This window comes from Mesoplodon densirostris, chromosome 15 (assembly GCF_025265405.1).
Source record: "Mesoplodon densirostris isolate mMesDen1 chromosome 15, mMesDen1 primary haplotype, whole genome shotgun sequence".
Lineage (NCBI taxonomy): Eukaryota > Metazoa > Chordata > Mammalia > Artiodactyla > Ziphiidae > Mesoplodon > Mesoplodon densirostris.
The window spans coordinates 71403743-71413525 of record NC_082675.1 but is presented as its reverse complement, the minus strand read 5'-3'; the positions used below and the strand labels follow the sequence as shown (position 1 = coordinate 71413525).

General features: G+C 41.6%; 1 pseudogene; it reads left to right on the top strand.

Moving 5' to 3' along the window:
- The first annotated feature begins 2533 nt into the window (after positions 1-2533).
- On the top strand, positions 2534-2902 carry LOC132503159 (cyclin-dependent kinase 2-associated protein 2-like; annotated as a pseudogene).
- Positions 2903-9783: the final 6881 nt, after the last annotated feature.

Sequence of the window (9783 nt, the reverse complement as noted above, 5' to 3'; positions counted from 1 at the left end):
TGGAAGAACCTATAAGGTAGGAATTATTATCCCATTTTTCAGATGACAAAATCTAGGCTCAACTTGTCCTAGTAGCTCATGTAAGTTGTGCAGCTCGTTCATGATGCAGAGAAATGTGAATTCAGGTTTCACATTCCATGGTGTCTCTTAGGAAGGCTGAGCCGAGCAACATGCTGGCGGGGCTCAGGCTGAAGGTTTGGAGAAATGGATTCAGGCGAAGTGGGGAGCCCCAGTCACTGCTCCCTTTACGTGACTGCAGTAGCAGATGGTTTCACCAGAATAGGGACACCTGCACCCCTCTTTGGGCATTTTTTTGAGATGATAAATGACATGAGGAGACATTTTTGGGCGAAGGGATTGCAATCGATAAGACCAGGTGTCCTTGTTGGAGGGCATGGCCAGGTGATGCTGAGTAAATATTCCTGAGGTCCCATGAGGTTCTCCTCCCTGACCATCAGGACAAGCCCTACGAGTGAATGCAGGGTAGGTAGGCGCTCATATTTGCAGTCCATTATGGCTTATAAGCAGCCTCAACTTATTTCCAGGGGGTGAATTAGACAAAATGGCAATGACCATTGGAAATGAGAGAAATTGATTATGTACAAGATTTATTCCTTATTCAAAATGATTTGATCTTCCTTACCATCCATGTAATTTATTTCTTTGAAGTTTGGTCTGTTTTTCTTCACAAAAGATCTATAAGACATAAGTATTTATATTTAAATGTCTTGAAAGGAAAATAAACATCCTCACAGGGTTATCTGCTGTACAAAATTCAAATCCTTATAAGTGACTTTGGAAAAGTCATAGTCTAACTTGGTATTTTTACTTCTCAAGTGACTCATTAGAATATTTTTCTGATGCACTTGAAATCGGTAATTTTATTTATTAAAGGTCTTTGAGTCTATAAATGCTGACTTAAAAAATAGAAATTACTGTAACTGTGGATGTCTTTCTCCTTGAACTTGGTGATCAAGGTGGGGGGCAAATACTGGGATGAGTCTTGTTACCCCCAAACCACTCCCCTAAACCATTGCCAATTTCCTTCCAGCCCAAACTAGTAATAACTTACACCTGAGTTAAGGAAATCTTCACCCTTGGTTTGTAGAGTTGGCTGAAGACCAGAGTGGCCTGAATCTCTGGGTCCAGTGGGTGTCACTTCTAGATGAATCATATTTCTTGGGCTTTTTCATTAGCCTTGGATGGGCGGGTTCATATTTTTCTCTACCAAGGAAAAAACTGTTTCAAGAACCAAAGTACAAAACATCTATTTTTCTTTGCTCTTTCTTTTGTTTCCATTTTATCAAATACCATCTGGAAAACATGGAGAGATATATTGTGATATATAAATGTGTTCAGCATCATCGCTAGAATAAAGAGAGAGTTTAAAGCATAGTAAAGGGAAAATTATAGGATGAGCTGGTGGATTTTAACAGGCTAATGATAGGATCATCAGCCAGTTCCAAGTATTCCCTAAAACTATGTGTGTATTTAGCTGTTTTTGCTTTATTATTTGTTGTTTCAGGATTTATGTATGTATCTTATTGAAAACACAGAAAGATACCCTAGTAATTAAAGTTAGGCTGGCTTTTATCATTTCAATAGAATTTAGACAGCAAGTGGCTATATTACAGGCAGTTGGCCTAGAGATTAATTTATGCTAGTTCCATATACATGAGTGCCTCCAAGTTTATATTATTTTAACCCAAGTCACTCCCGAGGAGTGGAAGAAAAACAAATGGTTGTTTGCTGATACCCCCATGCTATATTATTGTGGCATTTGTCCTCAGCTAGTGAGATCTCTTCTTTTCCCAAAGTACCTCTAATGGGTTTGATAATAAATGCCAACACATTTCTTGGAGACTGGCTGTTTTATAATAGTGACAGTTTGAGGATTACAGGACAACCAATATCTAGTCTCTATGGCGTGCATACACTTAGAAGGGCTTGGACCTCTGCAAAACTCTTTGAAAGATCACATCCTTCTTGGGCTTTGAGTGTTTGTGTCCTGGGGTGTTTCAGGGTTGACCCTGGACAGCACTCGTGGCTATTAGTTCATGGTGTTCTTGGGAGGCGTTTGAAGTCAGCTGGAGCCCTGCTGATAGAGCTGCTGAGTGCAGCGTCGTATCGACATAATTTCATGATGTGTTTGCATCGAGGGCTCTGGTGCCCTTTCTGAGTGAGGTAAGCACTTTTGGAGCCAGTGTTGACAAAGTTATCTGCTTGTTACCCACTTTTCAGGAGGCTTTCTGTTCTCCTGCTTCCTGGATATTTTTCCCTCTTTGTTTCTCCACCAGTGATACCTTCTGATGTGCATTATTGGTGCTTATTGTTCAATGGTTTAGAAGTTGAAATGTAGCCAGAGATTTTCTTTCCACACACCATTAATGATGTAAACCAGAGAGCTTCCTGAAAAGAAGATAGGAAGTATTCTTTACTAAAATGCTGGAGTTTTTTCCGTTTCATTAAACTAGATTATTTATTTCATTTATCTGGGGACACTCTAGATTACTGCGGCACCCAGGAGTTGGGGATGTCCTACAAATCCATCGCCCCTGCCCCCAGCAGCACCCCTAGGCCCGGCACCCCTGTCCCTATAGCCGGAAGTGTCCCATCGCCGGCTCGATGCCAGAGCCGCTGCCCCTTTCAGACCACTGTTTAACGACTGTGGACCGCCCTCCATGGGCTACGTGCAGGCAGTGAAACCACCTGGCGCCCAGGGCTCCCAGAGCACTTACACCGACCTGCTGTTGGTCATAGAGGAGTTGGGCAAAGAGATCCGGCCCATCCGACCTATGCTGGCAGCAAGAGCGCCATGGAGCACCTGAAGAGAGGCATCATCCGTGCCCGGGCCCTAGTCAGAGAGTGCCTGGGAGAGACAAAGCGGAACGCCCGCACGTAACAGCCTCAGCATCTGGACCTTTCCGGGCCACTGCAGAGCCCCTGCTTCTCCCTGGCCTTCACCCCGAGTTGCACTTCCCATCCTGGGCTTCCTGTCCTGTGTCCTTTGGTGGGTGCCCTCCAGGAACCAGTGGGCGGCTCTCACTCCAGTTGGCAGCTAACTGGAAACCCCCAAAGGAGTTAGCAGCGAGGTCACTGTGAATCTCACCCATGACCTGCCAACAGTGTTGATCCAACTGGAGCTTCCTCCTTTCTGGGGCCCACACCGCTCAGCACTTACCCAGGACTTCTCACCACTTTTCCCAGACCCCTTCTCCCCAGCAGGGCCTCAGAAGGCCTGTCGCCTCCCAGCCCTGTCTCCTGGGCCATGGCGACTCTTTTCTCAGTGAGTCTTTTGCTAAATATGCCCTTTTTGTATAAATAAAAGATAATTTGGAAAAAAAATGTGATATTCATTAAAATAAAAATAATACAGTGTTCCCTACATTTATTTGAAGAACTGCTCCTTTGATTAAAATCCTGAAAATTTGTAACCATAGTGGGGGAAACAGTTTCACTTTGACAGCAGTAATTGCACTGGCCTCAGAGGGATCCCTGTCCCACTACTAGAGGCTGATTCTGTCCCAGAAACACTGGGCTCAGCTGAGGAATCACTGCTTTGCTTTGCCACATGAGAGAGAGTTGTCTTTCCTCCAGCCTGTATCTTTCTGATAGCAGATCTAGTTTTGTGGGCGCCCGTGAAGTCAGAATCCCATTTCTACGACATCCCGTGCCCCTATGGGCATGTTTCAAATTGCTCTGGGCCTTGGCTTTTTCTGTCTGTAGAAGGTTAGTTCCTTTCTCTCCAGCTGAGATGAGGATTAGGTGAGAATATGAATGAAGAAGGTCTGGCGCAGTTGCCAGCCCTCTGGTGGCACTCCATCCAAGTCAGTTTCCTTTTTCCTCTGGGGAACAGTCCCCATGACTGTGCTTGAGGACCATCAAGAAGCAACCTCCGCCAGGGAAGCTCCCTCCACCCTGGACCCACCCAGCAGGTGCACTCAGAGGTTGTTTCATTATCCACCATAGAGTTTGAAATTCTATACTGGTGGTCTGTCCTTTGGTTGATGGACTAAGATGATGTCACTGTTCAGCAATATAGCCATTTCTTCTCCCTGGGGCATTATTGAACTTCAGTGTTCCACTGAAGTCAGGAGTGGCCATGTTAGCAGTTTTGGCCAATGACATGGGAAGGAAGGCCATGTCACTGTCACTTCTGGACAGAGCCTGGTGAGCCAGTCTGTGCTTTGCCACACTCTTTCCCTCTGCCACATTCACGGGTCAGATTCTAGTTGCTGCCAGCTGGATTCCCTTCTGCAGTTCCCCTCAATCAGCAGGTTTTCCTTTCCCCCACTGAATCACGCTGGACATCCGGTGTGAGTGGTTATAATCCTTCATGGCTGTAAACCCTTGAGATTAGGGGGTTGTTTGTCAGTGCAATATAACTGAGGTATCCTGACCGATGCAGATGATAATGATGGTTATTAGGTCTTTAAGATATTGCATTAAAATTCAAGTTGTCTTGGAAAGAGTAGCAATTTCAGCCTTTACCACCTGAAATCTTAGAGTGGGAGGGGATTAAAAGATCCAGGGAACAACAATTGGTGTGACTGTGACACAGATAGAAATGTAAAGGATAGAATGCTGAAAGGAACTAGGACAAGCTGTCAAAAACAGACTGCACACTTTTTCCAGTGGCCCTTTGCCAACACTGCCTGTGACCCGGAAGGTCAGAGGCTGCAGTGAGTACCTGAAGCAGAGAGATCTAATAGGGACCAGGAAGCACGGATTTCAAAAAGCCTCTGGAGGTGCTAAGTAAATAGGTTTTGTGTTTAACTTTTAGTTTTAATAAAAACCAGGTCTTAGTCCAGTGGTTCTCAAACATGAGAATCATCATCACCAGGAAGGGTTGTTAAAACACAGCTGACTGGGTATCAACTCCAGACTTTCCAGTTCAGGAGGTCTGAGGTGGGGCTTAATAATTTACATTTCTAACAAGTTCTCGGGTGATATTGATGCCGCTGGTCCAGGGACCAGCCTTTGAGAATCACTGCCTTAGTTCCACAAGAGAAATCAGGGATCCCCTCCTAGAAGTGAGAAAGGGAGACAGCTGAGAGGGAGTGGCCACCTTGCTCAGCACAAGCTTGTTCTCCAGGTGACCCCTGGATGAGTTGGCCCAGGCCAGCCCCCTGTGCTTCCTGCCCAGGATGCTACAGAGGGTGTTCCCAAGTGTCTCTCCACATTGTTTGAGGATATGTCTAAGTATCACCTTCAGAAGTGCAATGAAGGGAGGAATAGGTGACTGGCTCAAGCTTAGGAATTTTAAGCACAATAATTCAAACAGAGAGCTGAGAAGGAGGGAGTGTTTTCTTCAATTCATGGGCCACAAGAACTGTGGAGTCCCCGAAAGAGGAGAGCTTGAAAAGCCATATTTTTATGGAGCCCCGTGGGTATTAGGAATACTGAATACCAAGAAATATGTGTAAACAGAGAAGATATTAAATGAATTCTACATTCCAGAAGGGTAAAAATGCCATGAAACGTTCTCTTCCAGTTCATCAAAAAAAAGAAATCACAGAATCTGTGAAAATATTTAGGTAGCTTACGTGGCCCTTGGAGGATTGCAGTTTTTCCCATTTGTGGTTTGGGGACCAGAGAGGAAAAGTAATCCAAGGTCTCACATAATCATTAAGAGACACATGGAAACAGGAAATGAACTATCTATTAAAAAATAAAGAATTATGTCAAAATAATTTTAAACTTGCAAAGCTTATTCATAGTTTCATAAGACAAATGAACTTTGGAATATAGTCTATGCAGTGATCTAAAAACTTGCACAGCTTCTTTAAAAAAGGATGGAATAACTAAATATATATATATGGTGACTAAGCATATTTATTCTTGTAGGAAGGACAAGACTATGCCAGATAAGGAAAGTTCTTTTAAACTGAATCTAATTATCTTGAAAGGTGAAGGATAGTTTTGCCTCACTTTTTCAAATGGTAACTTCCATTTTTATGTCTCCTCTGAGTCCCATGGTGTTTTGCCAGCATTAGATTTCTGTAAACCTAAGAGAATTGACAATGTGATTGCATTCTCCATGGAAATAAAATGTAAAGAGGACTTCTATGTAAATAAAATGAGAAAATACTCTGCCTGGAACATAGCATAAACTCTTGCAGGAAGGAGTCTTCCACTGCTCTTGGTAAAGGCCTAACGTAATTCTCCACATAGCTATGTTGTATTAGCAACTCATGGTCATGAGTTGATGATGAGCACCTCAGAGTAATAAACCAATCGTGGGATGATATTCATTAAAAATTGTGTCTCCTAGATAGAAGAAAACATCCAAGTGTGCTAGGGCAGAGCAGGCTAATGAATGCAGGGAGGAATCCCCCAGTGTTTGAGGTACCCACTTTCCAGAGAGGTTAGATGAAACTCTCACCAGTTAACTCCCTGTTCTTTTAAGGATGAAATTGAAATTTCATAAATCTCCATGGCTTACAGAAGTGAAAAAACAGGACCAATAATCAGTTTTCTAGGGTTCTAGTTTCATTAGTTAGGATTATGCAAGTTTGCATTATGGCTTTTGTGACCTTAGGCCCTTTTACCTTCAAGGGCTACATCATCTATGAAAAAATGATTCAAAATGATATTTTATAACTGTGTTGTTATAAGACAAAAATACTAATGGACTCATTATTGAATATTTATTTTTATCATATTCATTTTATTCTTCTGATTTTAAAGTAAAATGAAAATAATTTTGTGGACTCCTGAAAGCGCTGTGGGCCCTAGGTATAGTACATGCTCTGCCTAATCAGGTCCACTCCCAGACTGTGTTTGGCTGCAAATTAAAATTTAAAAACAAACAACAACAACAAAAAACTTCACTAACATCTGGCTTATTAGCACATAGTCTTCCCATAGGAGAATGAGAGCTACATGAAGCAGAACCCCAGCCAACTCACAGACACATTCATGAGCCCAGGCATACCTGGCCAATATCAGCAAAATCCCATTGACACAAGAGAAATTGTTGCTATTTTATGCCACTAAGTTTGAGGTAATTTGTTATGCGGCAATAGCTAACTGACATATAATGCTTTAGCAGCTATTACATTGAGTTGGGATTTTTTTCCCCCAGAATGCAACGTAACGCCACTGTAAGGTTTTAAAAGGGGAGTGCCTGCTCTGATTTACTTTTGACAAAGTTCACTCTGCCTGTGGAGAAGAGATTGGAGGGAATCTAGAGTGGAGGACAGGAAACCAGTAGGTGACTAGTGCAATAATCCAGATATAGAACGATGACATGATGGTGGTTAGGCCTGGGGGGAGGGGTGGAAATGGAGATGCAGAGAAATGGATGAGAATGCACAATATACATATTCAAATTCTATTCTACGTCCTGTGGAGGATGTGAAAAGGCACAGGGAATTATAAGACCATGCTGTGCCTTAATTGAAAGGATGAGAGGTAGATTGTTTCTGAAGCGAGGAATGCTGAGTTAATTAGTGGCTTTTCTGATCCCACCCAGAAAATCCTGCTAAATGTTCCTAAACTCACTGAGGGCCAGATTCAACTTTTGAAATCTGTTTGTGGGAATCAAAGATAATGGCAGAAGCAGATGGCTGTGAAGGATGCTATGGTGTAACATTTTGTGGGTTATATTTTAACAGGATGGTAACTGAGCCTTCTGAGCTTGTCTGGTCTATTGCCCTCCTCAAAATTCTCTATCCATCTCTCTGTCTTCTCTCCATTTCTATAATTTGCAACAATTTGATTTTCTCTTGAGGAAATCTACTTTCAGAAAAGTGAGAGATCGTGAAGGGGCTGCTTGTTTATCTTTAGTTCAACCAAAGAAATGCTCCAACATAACCACACCCTAATTTCACTTTGGGGTATCACGCAATTATAGCATGCCATTTCTTTATGAAATTCAAAGAAACATCTCACAAATGGATTCTTAATTCATTTCCTAGAGGCATGCAGGGTTTGCTGTGGTTATCAACAGTTTTCATGTTCTGAGGAGTGAACTGAGGTATAGCAATAAAGCAGCTTCCTAAACACATTTGAGGCAAAATTGAAAAAAGCTTTCAAACCTCTTCAAACCACTCTCCTCACCCGAGATCATACAAATATGGAAGGAATATACATTTTAAATCTACAAGCTTTTCAATAAATGGGAAAATATTGATCTTTCCTGGGTGATTTCTCTTTCCTTGTCCATTAACATTGATATGAGATATTAAAAATAAAGCCAAAAACTGCATTTCATTTGTACTGGAATCATTTGAACACAATGATTTCATTGCAAAAGTTTTCTTATATTGGACATTATTCATTCATTGTTAAAAGAAAATTAAACTGTCCAGAATAGTATGTAAGAGGGAAATCTAAGTATGGTTGAGGCAGAAAAATAAAATTTCTGAAGAAAACCAGTGACATTCTCTTAACAATAAATATAATGTAATGTTATTTCTAGTTTTATTATATTTATATTTTTGTATGTCTTGAACTTGTCTTTATATTCAGAATTATTTATATTTCAGTATAATGTTAATGTTAGTTTGAGATTATTTGAGTGATATTTACGTTCATCTGTTGATACAAATGGGAATAGATGTATTTATTTTGAGTGAGGCCTGAAAAATTGGCCAACTCATTTCTGCTTTTTTTTTTTCTCACAGTTTTAGTCTTGAAACTTTCATGTGTTTTGGCATCATTCAACTCTCCACTGTGCTTTTTTTCCTTATTAAGAAACTTATCCCTTAATTAGCTTGCAGTCCCTTCATTTGAAACTCGGTCCATTTGATAACTCTTTGTTGCTTCTAGAACGGTCGGTGCAGGCTTGTGTGGGCTTCCATAACACAAAAGCCAGATGGACTTTTTAAAACAGACAAATTTAGCCTTGAATAGAGAACTGTGAAAATTAAAAAAAAAAAAAAGAAAAGAGACATGAAAAGAACCACAAAACAAAACAAAACAAAAAAAATCTTGGTACTGATAAAAACCAGTGAGAAATCACAGATTCTCAAATTAGGGGAAAAGCAAAACTTTTCCCATCTCCTTCCCCTCCTCCTCAGCCTCTATTTTTTAATTTGTTTTGGGCTCAAGCATTGAAAAGTTCTGTTCCCAATTAGAAGTGGACCACATTTGGGTCTGAGAGGGAGTCAGCTGCCTCATGATATGAGTAGAAGACAGAAGGCTGTAGATAGATTCAGAGTCCCTTTGATAACCAACACCACTCTCTCTGTGTGCTAATTTGCAGAACGGGGAAACTATTGGCATGTTGCCTTCAAAATCCCTTAGAAGAAAAGCATTAGAAATAAGAAAACATTAAAATTCTGTCCAAAGTGTTTATCTTATGGAACAAATGTATTGGGGCGTCTCAACATGTTCTGGGTATACAAATGAAACCATTTTATACGTATCCAATAACAGCCCCTTCAACTAGGCTATGTTGACCCACCTTTCCTGCTGGGAAGTAATTCCCTTAACAGCAACTTGGCCAGCTCCTCTAACTTTCCTGTCCCTTTTGGTTATGAGAACAGTCCATTTTGTTATTTAAGACTCAGTCCTATTTATTTTGATACTTCAGTCTCACATCAGACTCAAATCTTGTATCCCCCCCAACCCTCCCCCCACCCCACACTGTTGTGTCTTCCACTCGATGGCTTGGAGGTTGGCAATCTGCTCTTCACGTACTTGCTTCCTGCTTCTTCTCTTTGAACTCCTTTCTTTAGACACCAGAAGCCTCCATCGTGGCATGGTCAGCAGGGGAGCTGATGGACTGGAGCATGTGGTACAGGAAGGGCTCCTGGTCTAGTCCTCCTTCAGTCT